The following is a 7,440-nucleotide window of genomic DNA, read 5'->3' as shown; positions in this document are numbered from 1 at the left end:
GGGCAGATGCAGCAAGTCCGGGAGAACAGCGGCCAGGCCTGTGGGCGCTCCTCTGTCTGTCTCTGGCGCAGGGACGGGTGTTAGTCGGGGAGCAGCACTGAGGAAGGCGGCTGGGGTCACACTTGCCGGCCCCCGCATTCACGAGAGCCAGTGCCTTCCATCAGTCGCCCTCCCTCTCCCCCACCCACCCCTTCGTTTCTTCAGAGCCTGGACCACCATCTCCATGACCGCTAGTTCAGGAGCTCAGGGTGGTCCCCACCGGGCCTCTGATTTGTCCTGGATAATATTTTAGGAGCGAATGAATAATGTTTGGGGCCTCCTGGAGAGGCCAAGGGACTTTCCAGGGCCCTATAGCCAGGGAGGCCTGGGCTGGCCTGGACCGTGGGCCCTGCACAGCGACCCCACTGGCGGGGATTAAGAGTCCACTCTAGGGGTCAGCACCTGAGGGTCAGAGAGCAGGAAGGACGTCCAGGCTCACCCAGTAAGTAAGGACAGTGATGCCTGAGCCCAGGGAGACCTGAACCCAAACCCATTCTTCCCCAACAGTGATCCTCCTTGGTCGTCCCAGTGGAGTCAAGGCCGCAGGGCAGAGATGGCCACAGCCTGGCCTTGGTTTCCCAGGTGACAAGTGGTGGGAAGCTGGTCCCTGCTCCTCTCTCCAGCCTGGAATCTCTTACTAGACTTTCAGTGGCCACCATCCTCCCAAGGCCACTGCTGTCCGGGGATGCTGGGGATGCTAATGGTGAGAGGGGCCCAGGGACAGCCGCCCTGACTGGCTATTAAAAATAATTGGCCACCCACAATGCGAAGAAAAAGGTGTTCTCCTTCAGTTTGGCTGGAAAATGTGACTTATTCTCACGTTGCCATAGAAACCAAAAGAAGTTCCTGGCATCTTTCAGATATTGAACTTTGTGAGCCCAAGGATGACGCCCTGAGCGCTGCAAGGCAGCAGGGGGCTGCGGGAGGGAAGGGGGGAGAGATGGGGGCAGAGGGAAGGGTAGGGAGGAAGAGGGAGGGACAGAGAAACGGGGGAGAGACGGCCGTGGACGGGGCTGGGGGAGCCTGAGTCCCTGCCGGGAGAGCGCCCACAGGGCGGTGACCACAGAGGGCAGCACCCCGAGCTCTGGGATGGGAGGCCGGGCTTCTGTGGGGAGCCTGAGGTCCTGGGCGGTAAGGGACAGTGGCCGAGGTTTGCTTGGACCCCTGAGTCTGGTAGCGCCACGTCCTTCAGGGTAGCCGCCTGCCCTCCCGGCCTCAGCGCTGGTGCCCCGGATACCCTCCCCAGCCATGCCTGCAGCTCCCCTTCCGGCCCCAGTGCCCTGCAGTCTTGTCCAGGCACCTTCCGCCTTTGCTGGGACCCTCCCTCTGCCCGGAATGTCCTCCTCCGGCTGAGAAACCCCTGTGTGTCTTTAAGTGTCTAAGGCCCACTGTCAGGGTCTCCGCACATGGCTCCATCCCTGTCCCTGGAGACGCCCCGCCCCGCTTCCTCCTCCAGAAGCCCCACCTAGCGCTGGCTCCCACACTTACCTTAGGTGACAGCAGGGGACCTGCCACCTCTGTCCCCTCCTCCTGGCAGGGAGTGGTCTCAGCCTCAGCCACCCCAGGCCCAGGCGGCTCCCAGGGAGGAGTCCGGGTGGGGGGTGGGATGAGCTCGAGGTGCCGTGCAGGAGCGGCCCCACCAGCTGTACGGGAGGCCCTGGGCCCACAGTGCCAGGCGGTCAGGGGTCCCTGCAGGTCCTCCAGCGGTGACAAGGCTCCTGGCCATGGGGAGCTGGGGTGGTGGCCAGCCGTGCTCTGGTCCTCCCCAAGTGGACGTGCGCTTCGTCTGGGGGCTGTGGACAGAGGGAGTGGGCCTCCTGGGGGGTCTGGGTGCAGAAAGGGGGCGTCAAGGTGGGCACAGTGCGGCGTGGGCGTGGCGGGCACACCTGCCCAGCTGTGGCCACCTCCCTCGCTTCTGTTCTCTCCTCACAGCTCTGTGAAGACCATTTCCCGCTTTTATCCCAGTTTCAAAGAATGTGCTTAGAAATGTCTCTGGCATTTTGCTAATAGCGGTGGGAAGAATGGAAGAAATGATCAGCCTCCAAAAATCACAACTTCAGATTGAGCTGGTTTAAACAGCAGAATTTCCAGATTAGAGGCAGGTGTGAAGATGTAAGAAACATGCCGATCCCTGATTTTCAGAGGTGGGGGGAGGAGGGCCTGCCCTGTGGCCCAGGATGGGTGTGTCCTGGGGGGGTGGGTGTTGCCAGATGAGAAGGGTCCACGTGTGCTCTGCACGTGACTTCCAGTCTTCTCTGGTCTCTCTGTCCAGATGTGATTTTTCCACCATGAAGGTGGTGGAGACTGGTAGCGAACTGGGAAGCAGAGGAGGGGTGGAGGGGGGCCGAGTCCCAGGAGCTGGGGTGGGGCTGTCTCCCCAGTGTCTCTGAGCCCCACCTTCTAGGGTCCTTGCAAAGCCCCACCTTCTAGAGTCCTGGTCCCCCTCGCAGCTCCTGCACAACTGTCTGGGCCGCCTGGTCACTTCTGTCTGTTCATCCAGAAACGGGGTCCCTGTGGCCTGCAGGCCTGCATCCCCTCCCTCATCTTTCCCTGGACCCAGGGCCGGCAGGAGAGGGGCAGCACCATCCCCTTATGCTAACTCCTTTGCCCTTTTTACAGAGGAGGAAACTGAGGCCCAAGATGGTCGGGGAGGGGTGTCTGGTGACTTACTCAAGGGCACACCATCAACGGTGGTGGAAAGACCGCCTGGGGCGGTGGGTGGGAGTGGCCGGCAGGACGCGGCCTGGGTGGGAGTCCAGCAGCCAGTGGACTTTCTCCCCTCCCCCATGTGGGTGTTCTCACAGGGTCCTGCCCCCTGGGGAAGCTGAGTCCCCAGCCCCCGAGTCTGACACCTGCCCCGGGCTGAGGGTCCCGGCCCTGCGTGCTCACCAGGGCTGCCGGGTCAGAGCCGGGAAACCGTGCTCCTGAAAGGTTTCCATCGATCTGCAAAAGTAATGTGTTAGTTCTCCACGTCGCGGGAGATGTAATGAACTGTCAGCGGGACGAGAGGACTAAAGGAACGGCTAAGATGTCTTTTATGGTGTCATTACATCTTATAATAAGATTTACTTGTCAACTTAAAGTGTCATAATGTAGTCATCTATTTGGTAGCCTAAGGAAGACGTGTGGTTCAAGGCTCCGGCTGCAATAATTACCCTGGAAAGGCGAGAGCGCGGCCTCCCACCCCACACCCCTCCGCCCCTCGGGGCTCACCGGGCCCTGCGGGAGGGCGGTGGGCGCCCTCCTTTCCGTCTGACCAAAGGCTCAGTGAGTTGGGTGCAGCCAGAGTGCTGGGCAGGGCACAGCGCAGTCCCGGGGCCCTGGGTCCCGGCTCCCTCTGGTCTTCTGCATCAAAGCCTTGCTCACGCACGCCCTGCGTCCAGCCCTGAGCTAACTGAGCTAAAGCCGGGCAGGGGTGGGGGGGGTGGGGGGGGGCCAGGGACTTGTCACACTTGGTCTTTGTCCGGCTCTCAGCCCCGGGGCGTGAATGATGCTGATAGAGGGCTGGAAACAGGTGCCCTGGGGGCTCATCCAGCCTGAGAGGGCCAGGGATGTCTTTGCTGAGAATGGGACCTTTCAGCTGGGCCTTGAAGGATGAGTAGGAGTTTGTTGGATAGAAGAGGGCATTCTGGGGAGAGAGAAGAGCACAGGCAAAGGTGAAGGAGGGACCAACTGGAGGGCCAGCCTGGAGAGGAGCCTGTGGGGGGGCGGGCAGGGAAGAGCAGGAGAACAGGCTGCAGAAAGGCTGGGCCCAGCCCCTGGGGGCCTTGAACACCATGCTTGGGGCAGGGGGGAGTTCATCGTGTAGCAGCGGTGCAGACAGGGGAGTGGCACGTTCAAGGGGTGTCTCTGGTGGAGGGGAGGGGCTGCCCCTGCCTTGACCTGAGACAGGGGTGCCTTGTGAGGAGCTGCCGTCAGGCGGGGTGGGGTTGAGGCTGGGTCCTGGACATGTGACCTCGGAGATGCCTTTTGCGTGAAGGTGACTGAAGGTGTTGGATAAAGGGACTGGAGTCTGCAGGGGGCCCAGGAGAGACATGCGCGTTGGGGTCCCAGTGCCTCCGTGGCGTGCAGTCCACAGGGCGAGAGCTCCCTGGGAGGGAGGGAGTGGAACCTCAGAGCTTAGCAGGTGGGTGGGGCTGGGGGGACCCCGCTCCTGCACCCAGAACCTGTGGGCAGCTGCCCAGCCCCTCCCGCGTCTCCCCCAGGCCAGGAGGGTTTCCGTCCAAGCTTCGTGTGGGGCCTCTGCACGGGATGCCCAGGGTCCAGGGCCCCCGTGGACCCCACTGCAGGCGCGCCGTTCCTCTGGCCTGGTTTCCGTGAGGGTGATTTTTGCTGACCTGCAGAACTTCCAGCGGGACAGAGCAATGCTCCGCTCAGCCCACTGAGGTCATTAATTTACGCAACCCGGCGGGCTCATCAGAGAGGGTTGTCATGGTAACGGTAACAAACCGTAAATACCTGCTGGACCCGAGAAGGTGACCACTCCATCCGCCTTCCTGGGGCGGGAGGGGCGCCCGCGGAGGGTATTTCTCCTCTGGTGGCGCAGCCTGGAGGGCTCGCTCTCTCCCTGGGGGCTGCCAGCTGCGGAAACAACATGGATCTGTGGGAACCAGTCACAGTGACGGCTCTGCGGGGCTGCCCTGTCCCAGTCCTGCTCTGCGGTGCTGAAGCCCTGGTCTTCTCCCTCCCTGGGGGCTTGGGCGTGGCCTCCACTTCTGGGGGGCTCAGCTGAGGGCAGGTGAGAACCCGCCGCTCGGGACCCGAGACCTCCAAGCTCCTAGGCCAGACCCTGTATTCCAGGCTGGACTCCAAGGCGGTCTCCCCTGCCCACCTCATCTTCTGGTTCAGGTCAGCCTTTCCAGTGACCTGAATCCTCCAGCGCCAAGCTTCTTCCTCAGGTGTCCTCGCTAAACCAGCCCACAGGATTCTTGCCAAAGGCAGGATTTAGATGCCAAGGGCTGTCTAAGCCATCAGAGGACCCTGACTAGTTTGGTCAAGGGGGGCGTCTTCGTCAGGAGGCAAGAGGGGGTGGGCTCTGGCCCGAGGGGCAGTGGTTGCCTGGACAGAAAGGTCGGTGGGTCAGTGCACAGCCGGGCGCAGAGGCCCAGCACACGCTGGGGGAGGGCGGCTGCTGGGGCGTGTTAGTTACCACTGGCCCTGGGGGCAGAGCTGCCGCCGCCACCCCGCCAAAGGTCTGCTGAGTTCAGCCATCCTTGCAGGGGCCTGAGGGGCCAGCCGGCCTCACACCCGGACCCCACCCGCTGGCTGGCCGCCCTTGAGCCACCCCCACCTTTCCCAGTGACACGGACGGATCCAGAGCTACAGGGAGTGAGCTGCCCGTCCGGCCTGCAAACGCTGAAGCGGGCAGGCTAGTGGCGATCCATCGCTGAGGACTTGGCGCCCTGAGTCACGCTCCCGAGTTAAAGGCATCCCGAGTTCTCCAGGACGCTTTCCACACAGAAGCGTCGATTTATTGCCAACAATGAATTGTCAACAACTTTCAACAGGCCAGTGATACAATTCATGGGCATTGAAATACCCTGAAGTGAGTAGCCCGTTAAGAAAGAACCGAAATTGCTATTTTGCTGTCCTCTTAGTTCGTTATAATTTTCAATTTCATAACATTCCAATTACCGGTAGTTAGGGAACGTGTGTCGGGTTTCTGGCACCCTCGTGGCAGCCCTCCTTCCCTTGGGGTCTAATCAGGTCCCTCCTAGTAGCTTCCCCCCGCGGACCCCGCACTCCCCCATACTCCGCTCTTTGGCTGCAAATCCCAGCTCTGTACCAAAGTCTCTCCCTATGGCAGTAGCTCGTATAAAGTCTGTCTTGCCGTTTTCAACAAGTGTCTGGTGAATAATTTATCTTTAACATTATTCAAGGCCTCCTCTCCAGCCACTGTCCTTCCCTGTTTCTGTATCATCCACATTTCCTCCCATCCTGGGCCCTTCACACAGCATCCACACAGACGGAAACAGCCCATCCTAGAAAGCCCTCCTCGGCCTCACCCATTTCTAGCCCATTCTACCACTGTGTCTCTGCCACGGAAGCCCACTGGCCACGCTGCTGTCCTGCAAACACACCAAACAGTGCTGCCCTGGGGCCTTTGCTTGTTCCTGGGCCCGGAGTGTCCTCCCCAGACACCTGCAGGGGTCGCCCTTTCATGCCCGTAAGTTCTTTGCTCAGCGTCACCTTCTCAGGGTTCTGTGACCCCTGGGTGAGGCCCATCTCTGTCCCCGCACGCTCTTTTCCCCGAGCGCCGGCAGCCAACTGGCCTGTTGTCTCTTTGCTCCTGGGTCCTCTCTCCTGCCGGCTCACTGTCAGGGCCCAGGGCCGGGCACTCAGGAGCCACTGACTACGTGTTTTAGGACTGGACTGGATTCTCCCACTTGGGAATTTCATGGGGACGTGGGAGAATATGTCCGGTGGCAGCAGGGTTAGATATGGGACGATCTAGGGAGAAGCAGGGGTGGGGAGAGGCCCTGAGTCACCCCTCATGGACCACGGTGGAGGGAAGAAGAACGCGTCCTTGGGATCAGAGTGTCCTGTGGGCTGGCAGCCTTGTCAGGTCCTGAAGACACTCACAGTAGCTCATGTTCAGCCGGGAAACCCCAGTAACTGCGGGGTCCTGACAGGTCTCCATCCCTGGCAGCCTCTGAGCTGACCCGACTGCATGTTCTCCACCTCGGCAGACCTTCTAGGAAATCAACTCCCACGCGGCCTGGACGCTGTCCCTGAAGTCCCCTCCTGGCTCATCCCCTCCTGCAGCCCAGCGCTGCAGCTGGAGGCCAGAGTGTGCTCCCCATTCCCCCATCTCCCCTGTTGGAGGGCTGGGACCCCGCCTCACGCATGTCCTCTTTTCCAGCCTCATCCTTCTCCGTCCCCTGTCATCCGACTCAGGTCCCTGAGTGCCAGCCACCCTGGCCCCGCCTGTGGTCTTCATTCTGGACCCTCCACCCCCTCTGTCCTGCCCGGACCAGGGGAGACCCCTTTGTCTGAGCATTACCAAGGGCTATTTGCCCGGGGCCCGCCAGGGTCACCCCTACCCCCGGAGCACCCAGATTCAGCATTTCCTTAATGATGCCATATACTTAGGGAGATGATCCAATTGTCAGTCCCTTACTGCCGAACGGGGACGGGAGAGAGCGCTAGTTTTCCCCTTGCTTATTTTATCATTGGCTGTTAAGCTCAATTCTTTGCTGAAGAATTCGTCAAGCATCTGGTCAATTATTTTGGGACTTGTCTTCAGGGAGGACGGTTTCTTGCTCAGTAGGGCTCTGTCTCCACACTGGCTGCTTCAGAAGTCATCTGGGCATCGGCATGGCCTCAGCCCGTCTCCGGGACAGAGCTGACGCAGGGACCACGGCCCTCTGAGGACGGGGGCCGGGGGTGGGCACGAGCCTC

This window comes from Neophocaena asiaeorientalis, unplaced genomic scaffold, assembly GCF_003031525.2.
Source record: "Neophocaena asiaeorientalis asiaeorientalis breed wild unplaced genomic scaffold, Neophocaena_asiaeorientalis_V1.1 scaffold242, whole genome shotgun sequence".
Classification (NCBI taxonomy): Eukaryota; Metazoa; Chordata; class Mammalia; order Artiodactyla; family Phocoenidae; genus Neophocaena; species Neophocaena asiaeorientalis.
The sequence above is the reverse complement of the archived record's forward strand: the minus strand, read 5'-3'. Positions refer to the sequence as shown.